Here is a 20,825-nt window from a genome sequence, read left to right as displayed (position 1 = left end):
TAATCCCAGCGCTTCGGGAGGCCGAGGTGGACAGATCACGAGGTCAGGAGATCCAGACCATCCTGGCTAACACAATTAAACCCCGTCTTTACTAAAAATACAAAGAATTAGCCTGGCATGGTGGTGGGCACCTGTAGTCCCAGCTACTCGGGAGGCTGAGGCAAGAGAATGATGTGAACCAGGGAGGCGGAGCTTGCAGTGAGCCGAGATCGTGCCACTGCACTCCAGCCTGGGCAACAGAGCGAGACTCCGTCTCAAAAAGAAAAAAATATGAATATAAACATGTTTATATGAATGTAAGACAAGCAGGTTTTATACCATAGATAAGAGCTCAAGGGAAGTCTGGAATTAGTTACACTGGAAGCAAGACCTCCAGGCCATCTGCCGCTGACGCTCGGCCTCTGCAGGAACCTCAGAAGGGAATGGGAGCAGTGTTGATCTCAGTGGAACACTGCGCTTTCATGCTTGTCAGCCTCACTAAATCTCTAATTCCAGTTTGTTGATATCTTTAAGAATACATGTTCTGTGATCTAGAATATTACTTAACTTCGTATCAACAGGCATGTTCGATAAAACTGCTAAACAGCATAGAGCTCCGTGGCAAATTATTAAATTTTACTCCCCATGGACAATGATACGTTCGTTACAAAAACCGATCTTTGGATAATATTTCCTCAGTAACTCTCTTAGCCATTGTAAATATACTGTTATCAATCACATTTATTCCTGTCCTTTCTAACAGAATGGGATGATTCTGCCCAATGGATTACTAATCCAAGCTTCAGTCTTCCTTCTGACTTACACTGCCCGGCCAGTCTGATAGTCTCATCTAATAATAAGGGGGAAGTGGGTTAAATATGACATGACTTGTCCTTGATACACACATGCTAGGTCTCAGAGATCACTGTGTCCTTGTCTCACACCTCCTGAACGCAATCTCTTTCAAATAATCCAGTCTTTAATTTCATTTTTATTTTTATTTTCTTATTTTTATTTATTTTTATTTTTTGAGATGGAGTCTCACTCTGTTGCCTAGACTGGAGTGCAGTGGCATGATCTTGGCTCACTACAACCTCTGCCTCCCAGGTTCAAGCAATTCTTCTGCCTCAGCCTCCCGAGTAGCTGGGACTACAGGCATACACCACCTTGCCTGGCTAATTTTTGTATTTTTAGTATAGACAGGGTTTCACTATGTTGGCCAGGCTGCTCTTGAACTCCTGACCTCAGGTGATCCACCCACCTCGGCCTCCCAAAGTGCTGGGATTACAGGTGTGAGCCACTGCACCCAGCCCAGTCTTTAATTTTAATACTACTTCTGCCATTAACAACCAGCTCACAGTTTAGAATTCCAAACACTATTATTCCTTTCCTGGACACTTAGAACGTTTGCACATGTTCATCTCCCTGGAACCTGCCATACTCTCCATAGTTGTCAGAAATTACTCATCACGATGGAATCATTATGTGTGCTGTGAGCCAGCACATGTGAAGGTGATAAGGTATCATTCTTTTCTCAAAATATAGCCCCCGATGAATCACTCTCATAATCTGTTTTTCATTTTTGAGCTACGACATACAACTTTGGTGATCTTTGGCCTACTTGTGTACCACCTATTTATTCTTCACTTAATATTTATTTTTCCCAAAATGATATTTTAATTAAATAAATGTATTATGAAAAGAAACTCTCCATCTACTATAAATGGAAACCCAGTACCACAAATAGAAAATAACTTTAAAGATGAATAAAATGAATACAAATGACTCATTAAATGCTGATCGAAGTGCCTACTGAAAACACTAAGTCTTTAACCTACTCTTTGTTATTAAAAATGGAGATCAGTAAATTTAAGAGAAAATGTATAGCCTTTAATGATTTCATCCAGAAGGAAGAAAAGCTAAAAATTAGTGAATTAAGTATCCATTTAAGAATTTAGGAAAAAGGCAGGGCGTGGTGGCTCACGCCTGTAATCCCAGCACTTTGGGAGGCCAAGGCGGGTGGATCACCTGAGATCAGGAGTTCGTAACCAGCCTGGCCAACATGGTGAAACCCCGTCTCTACTAAAAAATACAAAAAAATTACCCAGGCGTGGTGGTGTGTCCCTGTAATCCCAGCTACTCAGGAGGCTGAGGCAGAAGAATCACTTGAACCCGCCGCTAGGCGGAGGTTGCAGTGAGCCGAGATCACACCACTTCACTTCAGCCTGCAGGACAGAGCGAGACTCCATCTCAAAAAAAAAAAAAAAAAAAAGAATGTAGGAAAAAATGTCTTGGGGATAAACCTAAAGAAAATAGGAAATAAAGATGAGAGCAGAATTAATGAAAGAGAAATACAAGTTAATTCTTTAAAAACACTACTAAAATTGGCAAATTTCTGGAAGACTGACCAAGGTAAAAGAAAAAAAGTCAACCGGGCACCATGGCTCATGCCTGTAATCCTAGCACTTTGGGAGGCCACGGAGGCCAGATCACTTAGGCCCAGGAGTTCGAGACTAGCCTGACCAACATGGTAGAACCCTGTCTCTATTAAAAATACAAAAGTAGCTGGGCGTGGTGGCGCATGCCTGTAGTCCCAGCTACTCTGGAGGCTGAGGCAGGAGAATTGCTTGAACCTGGGAGGCAGAGGTTGCAGTGAGCCAAGATCACGCCATTGTACTCCGGCCTGGGCAACAGGAAACTCAGTCTTAAAAAAAAAAAAAAAAAAAAAAAAAGATAGAAGGGAACTTTTTTAAGGGGCAAATTAAAAGGCAAGTCTGGTGCTTAGCAGTGATAAGGATATTTCTTGATCTCTATTTCTACTTAGCAGGTATTGGAGGGGGCAGCCAGAACAAGACAGAAAAAAACAAAGAGGAACAGGGAGGAGGGGAAGGGAGAACAAAACCATCACTATTCACTGATAAGAGTGTTCAAAAAAATTCAGACAAACTGACAATGTTAGTAACAGATTTTTTCAAGATTACTGATATAAGTTAAATTGCATTTCTACATACCAGCAAGAGTTTAAGAGAAAAGTATTTGTTAGTGACAGACATTTATCATAGCAAGAAAAAAATGTTACCTTGGAATAATTATAATGAAAGAACTTGTATAGGAATTTTAGGAAGAAAATCTATAAACTTTAATGAAAGACATTAAAAAGACCCTTTAAAAATGGAGATATGTACATGATGAACCAGAAGGTTAAATATTATTGAAATGTCAACTCTCCTCAAATTGTTCTTTTAATTCAAAGCAATTTGAATCAAAACCCCAACCACCTTGTAAAATAAAAACACAATAACCAAAGACACTACTTAAGAAGAAGAGGGACGACTTCCTCTAGAAGATACTAAGCTTTAACAAGAAACCATAATAATCATGTGGCATTCACACAGGAACAATCAAAGAGAGTAAAAGGCTTTGAAGCAGATCCTTGTATTAATGGGAACCTGATACATGAGAGAGGTATCAGAGGAGTTTAGTGGGGGAAAGCTGGGCCATTCCAAAAATGTTACTGGGGCAAGTGGCTCACTATATGGACACAAGCACGAAAATGTATCTGAACCCCATACTGTGCACAAGTATCAGTTCCAGGTGATTAAGCACATAAGTGAGAAAATCAAACCTTAATGAGACTATTACACCTATATAGATTTTCAGCCCTAATAATGAAAAACAAGCTATGTGAAGAGAAACTTTCTGATGTGCTGTTTTATATAAATGAATGGAACCTGTGTTTCCATGAAACAAGTTCCAAACACATGTTTTGTAGAATTTCAGATATGACATTTCAGGGGCTATCCGGCTAATATATCAACATATGAACATTCAGTTCTAATAACGAAAACCAAGCTATGTGCAAAGAAGCTTTGGGATGTGCTGTTTTAAATCACTGAATGGAACCTGAGTTTCCATTAAACAAGTCCAAACACACGTTTTGTAGAAACTAAATAATTACATTTCTGAGGTTATTAGGCCTATATATGAACCTATGATTATCCAGCCCAATTAATTATTATGAAGATATGGGTGAAGGAGCTTTGCGATGTGCTTTATTATATCACTGAATGGAACCTGTTGTTTCATTGTGTCCAGCGGTGGCCTGGGCATGAGCCTGGTACCTGGTGTATACCTCAAGTCCAGTGTCTGCCTGGGGTCTGATGTCCATCTGGGTACTGGTGTCCACTTGGGGCCTGATGTCCACCTCAAGCTGGATGGCCCCCCTGGGGTCAGGGTCTCCACCTGGGGCTTGATGTTCACCAGGGGCCTCCTGTTCACCTTGGCCCTGGTATTTACCTGGGGACTGGACATCCACTTGGGGCCTGATGTTCATCTCGGGCCTGGTGTTCAACTGGGGCCTATGTGTCCAGCTGGGACCTGACATACAGTTGCCTGATGTCCATCTGGGGCCTGGTTTCCACCCGGGGCCTCAATGTACCTGGAGCCTTGTGTCCACGCGGGGCCTGGTATTAACCTGGGCATCCACCAGGGGCCTGATGTTCAGCTGGGGCCTAGGTGCCAAACTGGGACCTGATGTTTACACAGGGACTGGAGTCCACTTGGCTAGGGCCTGGCATCAACCTGGTGTCTGATGTCTAGTGTCCACCTAGAGTCCTGTGTCACTTGGGGCCTGATGTTGTGCTGGGGCCTTGGTGTCCACTGAGGCCTTATGTCCGTGGTGGTGGGGAAGAGGGGAGGGGAATCCTTGTCCCCATGGGCCCCGCCCATCCCCATGGGCCCTGCCCTCTTCCTGGGGAGAGCGGGTAGGGAGTTTCTGTGCCCCCGCCCCTCAACATCCAGGAATTCACCCTCCTGCACACGCGGTAGGGAAGGCGCCATTTTTGCCCACTTGGTGCCCCGTTAAGTTGCCCCTACTGCTCTCCTCAGGGTGTGAAGATCTCAGGTGGGTGCTGGACTTGGGGCCCCGGAGCTGCACCCCGCCTGACTCCCTGCAAGAGTGGGCTCGTGCCTGTGAGCTAGAGCGTGGCCGCCGGGGCTCCGTGTGACATGGGAAAGAATACTAGTATATACAAAACTTTTATACAATTGAAATGTTGTCGATAGTGAAATTAAAATGCAGTACAATAAGATTGCCTTGTAGGGGCATGGTATTTTAGATTTGTTAAAGCGATTTCATAGGGATGATCTTATTTCAGTCTCTAAGTCTAGTGATTTGGCAGGGAATTGTGAATTTCGTTATACAGAGAAGGAAACTGGTGTCCAGAAGAGTCCAGCAACAGCCTATACTTTGTTTAAATCCTGGTGACTCCCAGCTCTTACTTCTTCCCCACGACTGAGTGCCTGACACAATTATAGGCCTTCTGTGAGCCCAGAAAATCTGAGACAGGTCTCAGTTAATCTATGAAGTTTATTTTGCCAAGGTTGAGGATGCGCCCCTTACACAGCCTCAGGAAGTCCTGATGACATTTGCCCAAGGTGGTCAGAGCACAGCTTGGTTTTATACATTTAGGGACACATGAGACATCAATTAGTATATGTCAGAAGTACAGGCCAGGCGGGGTGGCCCACGCCTGTAATCCCAGCACTTCAGGAAGCCGAGGTGGGCAGATCACCTGAGGTCAGGAGTTCAAGACCAGCCTGGCCAACATGGTGAAACCCCGTCTCTACAAAAATACAAAAATTAGCCGGGCATGATGGCGGGTGCCTGTAGTCCCAGCTACTCGGGAGGCTGAGGTGGAAGAATTGCTTGAACCTGGGAGGTGGAGATTGCAGTGAGCCGAGATCGTGCCATTGCACTCCAGCCTGGGTGACAGAGTGAGACTCCCAGTCTCAAAAAAAAAAAGATTTGGTTTGGTCTGGAAAGGGGGGACCACTTGAAGCAAAGGCAGGAAGACTGGAAGTGAGGAGAGGGCTTCCCGGTGACAGATAGGTGATACACAAGTGGTTGCATTCTTGCATGTGTCTGATTAGCTTTTCCAAAGGAGGTAAATCAGATATGCCTCCATCTCAGTGAGCGGAGGAGTGACTTTGAGTAGAATGGGAGGCAGGTTTGCCTTAAGCAGTTCCCAGGTTGAGTTTTCCTTCGTGATTTTGGGGGCCCGGGATATTTTCCTTTCACACCCTCAAACCTCATTTCCTTCTTCCTCCTTCTCTTTCTGAAAGGGAGGAACTCTGCTTCTACCCTACCATTTGGGGAGAAGCATCACCTGATGGAAGAGAACATTCGGTCTTCTCTTCACCATGGCTTGAGAATCACATAATCTCGTTGTGCCCAACTTTCCTCTTCCCTAAACAGTGCCAGCTTGCCTTATCCATGAACCGTATCACTGCAACACCAAACTGAGCTGTGTCCTAACAGCATTTAGTCAACTGCAGACGGTTTTTGCGAATATTAGATGCTACTACTTTTGCTGAGGTAGTATTTTTTAACACATGAAGTGTCATGAAATGTGTTCATGATGTTCTCTGCCCAGTGATTCATGACCTCCTCTCATGCTCCAGGCCTCAAAACAATCAATGCTGTCCAACAGCTATTAGGTACCAGGGCTCCCCTCCCCCCAGCTTGGAACCTGAAGCCACTGCCCACAGCTAACAAGCACGTGTGCCACTCAGTGACCTCTTGGCCTTCCCAGCAAAACTACCCTGTTTTGGCATCTGGGCTTGACCCACAGTAGGAAAACTTGGCACTACAGTACATATGATCTCATTTAAGAAGGAGGAAGATAAACATGCCATCTGCACTTACTCACCAATGGGAAAAGTTCTGTGAGTTACACAGTTTGAAACAGGAACTGGGGACTTAAATCACAGCTATTGTATAAATAAAGGGAGCTGTTCCCTGAGCTAAACGCCGCCCTTTGGCAGAGGGAGGCAGGAGAAGAGTGCGGAAAGTGAAGAAGTTCCTGAGGCGGCAAAGTGAATTGCACCAGAGAGAAGGGGAGATAAAGCAAGCTTCCCAGAAACTAGCACAGGAACCCCTGGCTGTCCCCAGAGGACAGGACAAGAAAGGCCTCTCCTGCAGGAATGAGATGAAAATACAATCAGGAGCCACATGAATACTCCATCTCCTTTAATATGCTGTCTTGTCTGTTTGTTTAAAGGTGCCTTTGGGGCTAGTAAAGCCCCTCTTCCCTGCAGGATTCCTTCCCTTTTCATGGTTTCAGTGCTGCTGTGTTCACACACGCCTCTGCAGCTGCACCTGGCAAAATAGCTTGAGTTTCCCTAGAAATGCTCTTTGAGAAAGGAATAGAGGCAGAATTGCCTTTAGTGATCTCCTAAGAATGGGGTCCGTGTTCATCTGAAGATGGGAATGAAAAATTCATCCTTTTGGTCCAACCAAATTCATACGTGGCTAAATCCTCTGGGATACGGTGAAAGCTGACCCTTGAAAGCCCCTAACATTACAGAAACAAGGAGCCAAATGCAGAGACTTTAGGCCCACAGAACGCCTTCATGGGAATTATCAGCAAAGTAATCATCTCACTCTCCTAACTTCGGGAGAAAGTATGAGTCAGCAAAGACTAAATTGATTTAAAAATAGAATCTTTGCAAAATGGAAAAGTCGGATGAATTCACGCTATAAATCAATAGACCTGAAAATGTAGGCACAGCAAGCATTTTGGATGACATTAATGAAAGACCTGTGTTGGCATAGTGTGCTGCAGGAAAGGTCAGGGGTCACCACAGTCACTCCCCGACCTTAAATTGAATATGTACGTGAAAGAGTTTCTAGAGCACAAAAGGTGAAGCTAAAGGTGAGTGCTACTGATCTTTTATGTGTGTGTAATTAAAGATTTTGGGCGGATCACGAGGTCAGGAGATTGAGACCATCCTGGCTAACACGGAGAAACCCTGTCTCTACTAAAAAATACAAAAAACTAGCGGGTGAGGTGGTGGCGCCTGTAGTCCCAGCTACTCGGGAGGCTGAGGCAGGAGAATGGCGTGAACCTGGGAGGCGGAGCTTGCAGTGAGCTGAGATCCGGCCACTGCACTCCAGCCTGGGCGACAGAGCGAGACTCCGTCTCAAAAAAAAAAAAAAAAGATTTCGATGTAAAATGTACAACAGAAAAGACACTGTATTTCAATTAAAAAAAATAAATTATTCCTTCTGTGTCGTACAAATCTTTCTCGTCTGCTTTGCTGAAAGTTCCTCAAGAATATCTTATTCACCTTTGACTCTCCTACTTAAGTTTATGCACACAGAAAGTATTCAATAAAGAGTGAATAATTTAGTCACTTTGGCCAATTTACAGATAATAAAACTACACATATTTTGTATGTAGTTTATCTAGCCTCAGATTCTAGCTTGTCAACAGGCCGAGCTGATTGTGGGAGGCAGGAGGCTAGGGGGCTGGCACTGAAATAGAAGCTCCCAGAGTCGGCCGGGCGCGGTGGCTCAAGCCTGTAATCCCAGCACTTTGGGAGGCCGAGACGGGTGGATCACGAGGTCAGGAGATCGAGACCATCCTGGCTAACACGGTGAAACCCCATCTCTACTAAAAAATACAAAAAACTAGCCGGGCGAGGTGGCGGGCGCCTGTAGTAGTCCCAGCTACTCAGGAGGCTGAGGCAGGAGAACGGCGTAAACCCGGGAGGTGGAGCTTGCAGTGAGCTGAGATCCGGCCACTGCACCCCAGCCTGGGCGACAGAGCAAGACTCCGTCTCAAAAAAAAAAAAAAAAAAAAAAAAGAAGCTCCCAGAGTCTTAGGTTTGCCTTCAAAAGCTCAATTTATCCTCAAAGATAAAATTTTACATAAAAATAACATCACATATGAGTGAATTGTATGGTACGTGAATATCTCAATAAAGCTGTTAAATGAAATTTTAAAAATAGATTATATGACTCAAATATATTTTAAGTGTCATTTCAATACACGATAATATCTTAATTGATATTATCTAATAATATATGACTTTTTGAAGAGAAAAATAATATTCAATTATTTCTTTAAAAAGTAACTCTTTGGGGAGGATCGGCCATGTACAACCATGGCAGAGGCTCACTAAACTGTTATTCAGTCATTGAGGTAGGGATTTTTTTTTTTTTTTTTTTTTTTTGAGACAGAGTCTCACTCTGTCACCCAGGCTGGAGTGCAGTGGCACAATCTCGGCTCACTGCAAGCTCCGCCTCCTGGGTTCACGCCATTCTCCTGCCTCAGCCTCCTGAGTACCTGGGACTACAGGCGCCCGCCACCACACCTGGCTAATCTTTTTGTATTTTTAGTAGAGATGAGGTTTTACCGTGTTAGCCAGGATGGTCTCGATCTCCTGACTTCATGATCTGCTGGCCTCGGCCTCCCAAAGCGCTGGGATTACAGGTGAGAACCACCGCGCTTGGCCCAGCCCAAGGTAGGGATTTTTAACCTATCATGAGTCCCTTTAAAGGAGGAGGAAGCTGAGGCTGCAAGAGGTTAAGTGTCAGCACTAGTATGATGTGGATCCAGGTTCCAAAACCCAGTATATCTTACTCCGAATACATTAAAATCTTGGGTACTTTTTATTATTATTCTTAGCAGGGACTCTCAGGAATATGACGGTAAATTGAACATAGATCTGTTCTTCATAATCAGGATTGTCTCTGGATGGTCACTTAGCATAAACATTTAATAAATAATATTGGCTGGGCTCAGGCCCGTAATCCCAGCACTTTGTGAGGCTGAGGTGGGCAGATCACTGGAGATCAGGAGTTCAAGACCAGCCTGGGCAACATGGTGAAATCCTGTCTCTTCTAAAAATACAAAAATTAGCCGGGCATGGTAGCAGGCACTTGTAATCCCAGCCACTCGGGAGGCTGAGGCAGGAGAATCACGAACCGGGGAAGTGGAGGTTGCAGTGAGCTGAGAGGTTGCAGTGAGCTGAGATTGCACCACTGTACTCCAGCCTGGGTGACAGAGTTAGACAACATCTCACAATAAATAAATAAATAAATAAATAAATAAATAAATAAACAAACAAACAAACTAAAGGGATATTTGGTATAATTGACAGAAAACTCATAAAGATTGGTTGTAATTTATGTTTGAAGCTTAAAGACCTAACAAACTAATCTCCTTAGGCTCTAAGTAACTATCATTGATCAAAGCTCTGTTTATTTCATGTTGCCAGATTTAGCAAATAAAAACTATAAATATAAGCATGTATACTTTAAGTTTGAGTTTCAGATAAACCGTGAATTATTTTTTAGTATGTCTATGTCTTATGCAATATTTAGTGTATTTTATCTTGTAATCCTATTAGGGTTTTTTAAATCGTTAAATTTATCATTGCATTAAAAACAAGGAAAAAGGCTAAACTATTACTATGGGAAAACGTGCACAAATTCTAGATACGTATAAAATTCAAATATTCCTTTCTAGCACTTAGTACTTTAACGAGGTAAGGAGGTTTATAAAATTTAAATGATCATCAATAATTATATTAGGGTGGCTTTGATTTATTTTTAAGTGTCATTTCATAACACATTAAAAGGCTATGTGGACTGTAGAGCCCTCATTTTCTGCCCTAGATGACAGACTCCTGGTGTAATCTCGAGCAGAACATTTAAAACAAATATATGTCTGGATGTAAGGTTATTATAACTGGACCATAGATCTCTCCTGACAAAACCCTGAACCAGCGTGGCACCTTGGGTTTCACATCATCATCAACTCGAAGTGCCCTGAGGGGGACACCATGGTAGGAACAGAGTTCAGAGTTCAGTCTGAGAACTCGCTGATGCTCACCGAGAGAATCCAGTCTTACCATCTAGTCAGTCTCTCCTTTTACTACTAAGAAATACTTGGGGTTCTACTCTCTCTTAAGGTTACATTTTGTAACCTGCAAAATGGGGCTACCTGTTTCATAAGGTTATTGTAAGAATCAATGAGGCAAAAGCATTTAATTTGATCAAATAATTGTTATAAACTGAGGCTACCCCAAAGAGAGCAATCTGAATCATGTAGCCAGAACCTGAAGGAAATCGAAAGATTATTCTATGTCTCTTACTTTAGAGGCTTTCTAATTAGCACAAAGAGAAGCCAAAGCAGGGCTAGAGCCACACCTTTGGTCCCCAATCCAGTGCTTTTCCCAGCTTCGCTATGTTCCCCCTTAGGTAGAGGTGAAACGGCCCCATCCTAGACGTTAAAATCTGACACATCCTGGCTAACATGGTGAAACCCCGTCTCTACTAAAAATACAATAAATTAGCCGGGTGCGGTGGCGGGTGCCTGTGGTCCCAGCTACTCGGGAGGCTGAGGCAGGAGAATGGCGTGGGCCCGGAAGGCGGAGCTTGCAGTGAGCCGAGATCACGTCACTGCACTCCAGCCTGGGTGACAGAGCGAGATTCCGTCTCAAAAAAAAAATTCTGACACATATCCTAAGTGTAGAGTTTAAGGAAAGGAAAGACGGCAGGAGAAAGACACATAAAGTGGAAATTAAAATAGTAACAGGATTGGCAGTGCAAAGAGCAAATTGCCACCTAGGCTGTCCAAGATCAGAATAGCAATGGGAATTGTCCTGACTTCCAATTTGGCATCCTTCGCATCAATCACATTTAACAGTCCTCATGTAGGCTCATGGTGGGAGCGGTCAATGTCATCATCACTGGTGCTGTCATACAGGATTTAGGAAGAGTTGTACAAAGGGAATTGCCCTTCCCTCTTCCAAAGAATACTCCTATTGCAACATGGAAACATCAGCATTCCTTTTATAGATGAGATGGCTTAGTGTTTCATGTATAGCAAGAACTGAATATGTATTTTGTACTGATCAGAACTCATTCAGATGCACTCAGCCAAAAGTTCATTTCAAAATGTATTCCTTTAGGGAAATGGCACATGAATCTCTTTAGCTTCACCATGGATGGGTGGTTAGGTAGATGGTGGACCAAGTGAGAAAATGACAAAACTCTTACTAAATAGTGATACTGTGTGAAGAACCCCGCTAGCGCCTTCACACACATCACCTGGTTTCAACCCTGTGACCGTTAAGTGAATAATTGCATCACAGGAGGGAACTGAGGTTCGCAGAAGTCATATGGATTGTCAGGGGCTGCAGGGAGGACGTGGTAGAGCTGAGATTGGAACCCAGGGCTTCTGGGGGCAAATCCAGCTTAAATCAATGGTTCATGAGATGCTTTGGATGTAAGTAAACCTTGGTCTTCAAGTTCTACAATTGGACTTTTCTTCCTATTATGTGAAGAATAGAAAATACTTAATCATGGAAAAGTTCAAGTAAGATAGAAGGAAAATAGGGTATGTGGAAAATCCGGCTTGCTTTATTTGAAAGAGACTGAAGGAACCTTTAAGATCCAAGGAGAAAAGAAAGAAAAAATTGCCCGGACAGCCCAGGAAGGTGAAGAAAGGATGAAAGGGATGGCTGAGGAGGAGAGAGGAAAGGAAACAGGGATCGTTGTCACAGCCCAAAGTGAGGCTTCAGGGCAAGATTAGGGAAGGCAGTTTGGATGGTCCTGAGTAAAACTATTGGGCCATGATGACCCTGCATTAACCTAGAATGAATCTGGTTATCAATGGGCAGCTTAAGAAAAACAATATGGCAAATCTACTTGTCATGTGACAAATAAAATGGGATTAAGTGTCAGTTTTTATTATTATTATTTTAATCCATGACCTGTGAATCAATTACTTTTATCTGCACTGATGGAGAAATGAAGAGTTCCCCTTCAACATAACTTCAGGGCGGCTTGCGCTTGGGAAACACATGGATTCAACCTGCCTTCTGCCTTTTACTTAAGCGGAATGGGCTTTTATCCATCTTCAGAGGCAGAGAGAATAAAGTTAAAGCCAAAACAATTGATACATTACAATAGAGACAAATCCAGTCCTCTTCTCTGAGGTACTGACCTTGTTTTAAGGAATAAAAAAAGGCAGTGAGAGAGAGGTTTTGTTGCTAAAGCTGGAATACTCTGTCAAAGAATCGAATGATCACTTACTAGAATAAAATTAAATATGTGAAATATTTTTAACTAAAAGCAGGATTTTCAAATATTATATAAGATAACCATAACATATGGCCTTGTTTGAAGGCGTGCTGTTTAAAGTGAGAGCGATTTTACAAATTAATTGTAAGCTACTTGGAGAATCCCATCTTATTGTTCAGCAAGACTCTGGACCCCACACTGCGTTACTGCAACAGCTCCATTGTGGCCGTGCCTGGCAACCCGGGTGGAAATTAAAATGACAAAGCGGCTAGTCCAGCATCTTGACCGCGGCAGATTTCTCTAGTCACCCTGCAGCCGCTCCTCACCCACAAATTCGCAAGCAGTCAACCCAAACTGTACATTTTCAGAAGAGCTCATTACTCACAGCTGCAAAGCATGCTGAAGGCCCTCTCGTCTCTGTCCTCTCCGAAGGCAGGTTTGTTAAAGAAAGTGGCCTCTTACCTCCCCCAGTAGCTGCAGTGGCCGAGCCCTGGTTTCCGAAGACTCAGAGGACCCATGGCCACCCACACCATGGAGCCCGCCCATCCCCACGCTGCTCCTGCAGCCGCCCTTCTCGCTGGCCACCCAGCTGGAATCTCGGACTTACTGGGGGCTGTGGGCATCAGGGTCTCTCGGTCTTTGTTTTCCTCCAGTGCCATCAGCAGGTCCCAGCGTGACTGTCCTGCAGCCGCACTGGGTCCAGGCGGCTCCTGCCGCAGTCAGTTGCTCCCCCTACCCAGCGGCCTTTTTTTTCTTCTTAAAGAGACAGGACTGTCATCAACCTTAGGTGTCAATAATGCTGCAAGTGCAGCATGGTCGTTCAGTGTGAGGGTGACAACCAACCACACATTTTTGTTCTCTTTGCTTGCAAAGGCTAATTTTTAGCAGCAGGTATGGCTAACAGAAGACTGGCTCTGTTAAACACCAGCTGTGTGACCTTAGACAAGTCACACGTGGGTCTCGAGTACCTCACGGGAAATGAAGACCTGTGACCTCGTAATGTTGCAGCTCACAATCTGCTCTTTGTATGTTATTTGAAGTGGCATGTGAGGTTCCAATGGTTTAAAAAAAAAAAAAAAAAAGCATTCACTCAAAATGTGTTGTAAACTGTGAAATGCTATACAATTGATCCTGTTCTAAGTTGAAATTGCTAGTCTCACTTTAATAATAAAAAATATTGTAACTGTTATTTTCTGGCTTCCTGTGGTGGGGGATGTGAAATACCACCAGCATTTATTTCATTTCAGCACACAGCTATCCTGCCACTGGCCTGGGTACATCATGTTCCTCATGATAGTCTGCTAGTAGGACTGCCTACTTTATCCATATAAATCTAGAATTGGGGCTTATTTGGAAATACTGGAGCTTGGAAGCTTCTTATTGCTTCGCTTCTGCGGAAAATTCCTCTTAAGTCAGTTCAAACAACTCCAGACCTGAAAAGGCTCAAATGATCTCTCCTGGGAGAAGACCAAAGCAAGCCCCAAATGTCAGCACCAACGTGGGAAGGAGAGCCCCTGCTTCTTGTACCTGGCCCTGCACTGGTCTGACCCAGAAGATGCCACGTCTAATGGTGTCTCCTTCACATCCTAGACTCACAGATTTGTGTACGTATTATTTCCTGGGAGATAGGAGGGAAACCTCCTGTTCTAACAAAAGGACCGAATAATCACAAACAAAGCAAGTTTCTGTTGGGGAGAAATGGTGTCTTGTGGGGCCTCTTCATTGAGCTCTCACTGTAGTGCCGTGTGGACCAACAGGCCCTCACTGACTTGCGCCCGTGGAGTGAGCCTGCCTCTCTGAGGCTGAACTAATGCGGTTCAGTTGTCATCAGTTTAATTCAGCACACAAATATGGAGCACTTGCTGTGTTCCTGGCATCAGCTAGACACTGTGGACTAAACGGCAAATACCCAGGGTGTTGCTCCCCTAGCAGACTCTTCTACTCACAGCTGTAAACCATTACACTCCCAATGGGAAAAGTTATAAATAACTACATATACAAAAACTATATATATACGTGTGTGTGTGTGTGTGTATATATATATATACATATACAGTTAGTTTTCAGAAAGGTTAGACCGTTTTGCCTACCTACTCACACTAAATAAAGGTATCCTGTGAAATATTGGTTATTCAGAAATAGTGTCGCTTAGCCAGGTATGGCGGAACATGCCTGTAGTCCTAGCAACTCGGGAGGCTGAGGAAGGAGGATTGCTTGAGGCCGGGAGTTTGAGACCAGCCTGAGCAACATAGCAAGACCTCAGGCTGGGCGCAGTGGCTCACGCCTGTAATTCCAACACTTTGGGAGGCCGAGGTGGGTAGATCACTTGAGGCCAGGAGTTCAAGACCAGCCTGGCCAACATGGCGAACCCCCGTTTCTACTAAAAATACAAAAATTAGCTGAGTGTGGTGGTGTGCACCTGTAATCTCAGATACTTGGGAGGCTAAGGCAGGAGAATTGCTTGCACCTGGGAGGCAGAGGTTGCAGTGAGCTGAGATCACGCCACTGCTCTCCAACCTGAACAACAGAGTGAGACCCTGTCTCAAAAAAACAAAAACAAATGTAGCAAGACTTAATCTCTACAAAAATTAAAAAATTAAGCAGGCATTGGTGGTGCATGCCTGCAGTCCTAGCTACTCGGGAGACTGAGGTGGGAGGATCACTTGAGCCCAGGAGTTTAAGGTGACAGTGAGCTATGACTACACCACTGCACTCCAGCCTGGGTGACAGAGTGAGACCCCATCTCTAAAATTTAAAAAAAAAAAAGACAAAAAAATAGTGTTGCAATGTAGAAGTCAAAGCTTAAATACCCTTGTGAGCACTGCCTATGATACACCTAGTTACTGTCACAACAAATTGCAGGTGTTTATATGTGGCTTTCTACACACTTGGAAGGTGATTTCACGTGCATTGCAAGCCCTTCACTCTGCCACTGTCCAGATATGATGGCACATGCAATAAACCTTATGAGTTCAGTTACACTCATGGTACCATTTATGCTACTGAAATGTTGTCAAAAGATTTAGACTTTGTCCTAAAAATTTAAGAAAGCAAAGATTTCTGGATAATTCGTGAACCACAGATCTTCCACATTCTGGGCAAAGATGGACCATTAATATACCAAGGTCAGAGGTCAATCTGTCTGTGATGGTTAATTTTAGGCGTCAACTTGACTGGGCTAAGGAATGCCCAGATAGCTGGTAAAGCATCCTCTCTGGGTGTGTCTGTGAGGGTGTCTGCCAAAGAGACTAGCATTTGGATTACTAGACTGGGTAAAGATCAGACAGACATCATCCCACATGAGGGCCCAGATAGAACCAAAAGTCAGAGGAAGGACAGATTCTCTCCCTGTCTCTCCTTGAGCTTGTACATCCCATCTTCTCCTACCTTGGACATCAGAGTTCCTGGTTCTAAGAGCTTCGGACTCCAGGAGTTACACCAGCACCCCACCTCATTCTCAGGCCTTTGGCCTTGTACTAGGATTTACACCACCATCAGCTTGCCTGGTTCTCAGGCCATCAGGCTCAGACTGAATCACACCAACAGCTTTCCTCGTTCTCCAGCTTGCAGATGGCAGATCAGGGGACTTATTGGCTTCCACAAGCACATGAGTCAATTTCCACAATAAATCCCTTCTTACATATCTATAAATATTTTTGATTCTCTTTCTCTGGAGAACCCTAAGACAATGTCTCCACCTTACCCTAAGCTGAGCCTAGAACATGAGAAAGCATGACCTGGTGCCATGGCCGTCCAGAATCACAAAAGTGCAGCCAGAGGATGAGTCTCTGCCACTTGTCCAGAGGTTTCAAAGAGCTGCTGCAACATACTGGCTCCCTCTGGATCCTCCCAGCTGCTGCTCCCACCATGCCAGTCTTTCATTCCAGGCACATCACGTGGCCAAAGCTGTTCACATGTGGCCTGGAGACCACATGGCTTTCTTAGCCTCTTCCTGAAAGCTGTATGAGGGTCAGGTTTTATCAACTCAGAAGGGTTAGCAGCTCAACCTGGATGATACAAGCTAAGTCTCAGCATCCAGTCACAGTTTTGGAGTCTTAGCTTCTGTTTCTGTGATGGTTGATATTGAGTGTCAACTTGATTGGATTGAAGGCTGCAAGGTATTGTTCCTGGGTGTGTGTGTGTGAGGGTGTTGCCAAAGGAGATTAACATTTGAGTCAGTGGCAGAGGCAGACCCACCCTCAATCTGGGAGGGCACAGTCTAATTAGCTGCCAGCGGAGCTAGGATAAAAGCAGGCAGAGGAATGTGGAAGGATTAGACTGGCTTCGTCTTCTAGCCTACATCTTTCTCCTATGCTGAATGCTTCCTACCCATGAATATTGGACCCCAAGTTCTTCAGCTTTGGGACTCTTGGACCTTTGGTCACAGACTAGCTTCCTTGCTCCTCAGCTTGCAAATGGCCTGGGGTTTTTTTTGTTTTGTTTTGTTTTGTTTTGTTTTGTTTTGTTTTGTTTTGAGACAGAGTCTCGCTCTGTTGCCCAGGCTGGAGTGCAGTGACTCAATCTCGGCTCACTGCTAGCTCCGCCTCCCGAGTTCACGCCATTCTCCTGCCTCAGCCTCCCGAGCAGCTGGGACTACAGGCGCCGCCGCCGTGCCCGGTTAATTATTTTGTATTTTTAGTAGAGACGGGGTTTCACCATGTTAGCCAGGATGGTCTCGATCTCCTGATGTCGTGATCCACCCGCCTTGGCCTCCCAAAGTGCTGGGATTACAGGCGTGAGCCACTGCACCCAGCCGCAAACGGCCTATTGTGGGACCTCACTTTGTGATCATGTGAGTCAATACTCCTTAATAAGTTCCCTTTTATATATACATCCATCCTATTAATTCTGTCCCTCTAGAGAACCCTGACTAATATCACCGCTTTTACTAACTCACTGGCACATCATGCCACCATGCTCAATCATAATGATTGCTCTTGTCAGGGATGATAGAGATTAAATCTCTACAAACCAGGAACTCTCTGGGAAGGTCACATGATTTTTTACCTTCAGTTTCCTCATCTGTGAAATGGGAATAGAAGCAAACCTCATTCTATTGCATTTCACTTTATTGCACAATGCAGATTCTATGTTTTGTATAAATTGAAGGTTCATGGCAACCCTGCCTCGAGTAAAACTATTGGAGCCATTTTTCCAACAGCACGTGCTTACTTTGTGTTTCTGTGTCACATTTTGGTAATTCTCACAATATTTCAAGCTCTGATTATTATCGTATCTGTTATGGTAATCTGTGATCAGTGATCTTTGATGTTGCTGTCGTAATTGTCTTGGGGCTCCACAAGTGGCACCCATATAAGACAGTGAATTTAATTGACAAATGTTGTGTGTTCTGACTGCTCCAATGACTGGCTGTTCCCTGTTTCTCTCTCTCTCTCTCTCTCTCTCTCTCTCTCTCTCTCTCTGTCTCTCTCTCTCCCCCTCTTCTCTCTCTCTCTCTCTCCCCCTCTCTCTCTCACCTCTCTCTCTCACTCTCACTTCCCGGCTTCCCTATTCCCTAAGACACAACAATATTGAAATTATGCCTATGAATAACACTACATTGGCCTCTAAGTGTTCAAGTGAAAGAAATAATCACATATCTCTCACTTTAAATCAAAAGCTAAAAATGAATGAAAAGTATTCATCTTCAGTAATCATCAGAGAAATGCAAATCAAAACCACAATGAGACAGCATCTTGCACAATCAGAATGGCTATTATTAAAAAGCCAAAAAATAATAGATGTTGGGGAGGCTGCAGTGAAAAGGGAACACTTATATACTGTTGGTGGGAATGTAAATTAGTTCAGCAATTGTGGAAAGCAGTTAGAGATTTCTCAAAGAACCAAAAACAGAATTACCATTCAATTCAGCAATCCTATTACTGCGTATATACATGCAAAGGAAAATAAATTGTCCTACCAAAAAGACTCATACACTTGTATGGTCATCACAGCAGTATTCGCAGTATCAAAGACATAGAATCAACTTAGATGCCCATCAATAGGTGATTGGATGAAAAAAAAGTGGTACACATACCATGGAATAATACACAGCCATAAAGAAGAATGAAATGGAAGCAACTGGAGGCCGCTATCCCAAGTGAATTAATGCAGGAACAAAAAACCAAATACTACATGTTCTCACTTATAAGTGGGGGCTAAGCATTGATACGTACCATGGACATAAAGATGGGGGGATGAAGACACTGGAAACTGCTAGATGAAAGACTAGGGGAGGAGGCCAAGGGCTGAAAAACTACCTATTGGGTACTATGCTCACTACCTGGATGATGGGATCATTTGTACCCCAAACCTCAGCATCATGCAATGTACCTATGTAACAAACGTGCACATGTACCTCCGGAGTCTATAATCAAAGTTAAAATCATCTTTTAAAAAGCTAGAAATGGTTAAGCTTAACGTGCATGGCATGTCAAATACTAGATGGGTCGAAAGCTAGGCCTTTTAACTCCAAACAGATAGCCAAATAATGAATGCAAAGGAAAAGTTCTTGAAGGAGATTAAGTGTTACTCCAGTGAACACATGAATCATAAGAAAGTGAAACAGCCTTTCAATTTATATGAAGAAAGTTTTAGTGGTCTGAACAGAAGATCAAACCAGCTACAACATTCCCTTAAGCCAAAGCCCAATACAGAAAAAGGCCCCGATTCTCCTGAATTCTGTGAAGGCTGAGAAAGGTGAAGACGTTGCAGAACAGTTTGAAGCTACCAGCGGTTGGTTCATGAGGTTTGAAGAAAGAACATACAAGTGCAAGGTGAAGCAGCACGTGCTAATGGAGAAACTTCAACAGGTTCTCCAGAAGCTCTAGCTAACGTCACGGATGAAGGTGACTACACTAAGCAACAGTCTCAATGCATGTGAATAATATGGTTTGTCTGTGTCTCCACCCAAATCTTATCTTGAATTGTCATTCCCATAATCCCCGCGTGTCATGGGAGGGACCCGATGGGAGGTAATTGAATCATGAGGGCAGTTACCCCCATGCTGCTGTTCTCATGATAGCGAGTTCTCACTAGATCTGATGGTTTATAAAAATAAAATAAAAATAGAAACTAGGACCAGCTACATAATTTTCAGGTCGCACTGCAAAATAAAAATACTGGGTGCTTTGTTGAAAATTCCTAAGAATGTTGAGATGTTGACAGTGGAGCATTAAACCAGGCATTGTTTAATCCCTTCTGGGCATGGGGTCCTCTGTGACTTCATAAAGCCGGACCTGATAGAAACATAAAGAGTATTTATATGTTAACTGGGGAATAGAATGCATGAAGTAAATGCGCTGTGGTTATGATTATGTAGTATATATGTGCATGTGCAAAGAACCTGGGAATTAACTCCAAGTCACCAAAATAGCTACTTTAAGATGGTAAGATTATGGAGTAGCAAAATCTTTCATGGTCTTTATATTATTTTTGTGGAAAAAAAGTTATTTAAAACAAAAACTTTTTGACCGGGCACAGTGGCTCACGCCTGTAATCCCAGCACTTTGAGAGGCCAAGGCAGGCGGATCATCTGAGGTCAGGAGTTGGAGACTCGCCTGGCCAACATGGTGAAACTCCGTCTCTACTAAAAATACAAAAATTAGGGCCGGGTGCGGTGGCTCATGCCTGTAATCCCAGCACTTTGGAAGGCCCAGGCGGGCGGATCACCTGAGGTCAGGAGTTTGAGACCACCCTGACCAACATGGAGAAACCCCATCTGTACCAAAAATATAAAATTAGCCAGGTATTGTGGCACATGCCTGTAATCCCAGCTACTCGGGAGACTGAGACAGGAGAATCGCTTGAACCCAGGAGGTGGAAGTTGCAGTGAGTCAAAATCTCACCATTGCACTCTAGCCTGCACAGCAAGAGCGAAACTCCTTCTCAAAAAAAAAAAAAAAAAAAAAAAAAAAAAAAGCCGGACGTGGTGGTGAGCAGACATGTAATCCCAGCTACTTGGGAGGCT

At 43.8% G+C, this 20,825-nt stretch overlaps 1 protein-coding gene and 1 long non-coding RNA gene across 10 annotated transcripts in view; one reads left to right on the top strand and one right to left on the bottom strand.

Annotated features, from left to right (window-relative positions):
• The window catches only part of LOC105490256 (sacsin molecular chaperone), a 107,891-nt gene extending 94,280 nt beyond the window's left edge, over positions 1-13,611 (bottom strand). For 3 of the 5 annotated variants that reach the window (XM_011755704.3, XM_011755706.3, XM_011755708.3), the window contains exon 1: positions 13,464-13,611. The gene's annotated coding sequence lies outside the window, so the exon portion shown is untranslated. Of the gene's footprint in view, positions 1-13,241; positions 13,391-13,463 lie in introns of those variants that run through there. The other 2 variants (XM_071081554.1, XM_071081552.1) reach the window with 2 other exon arrangements.
• The window catches only part of LOC105490257 (uncharacterized), a 118,691-nt gene that overhangs the window by 45,633 nt on the left and 52,233 nt on the right, over positions 1-20,825 (top strand). The window lies entirely within an intron of this gene.

Source organism: Macaca nemestrina, chromosome 16 (assembly GCF_043159975.1).
Source record: "Macaca nemestrina isolate mMacNem1 chromosome 16, mMacNem.hap1, whole genome shotgun sequence".
Classification (NCBI taxonomy): domain Eukaryota; kingdom Metazoa; phylum Chordata; class Mammalia; order Primates; family Cercopithecidae; genus Macaca; species Macaca nemestrina.
This window is presented reverse-complemented; position numbering and strand designations above follow the sequence as displayed.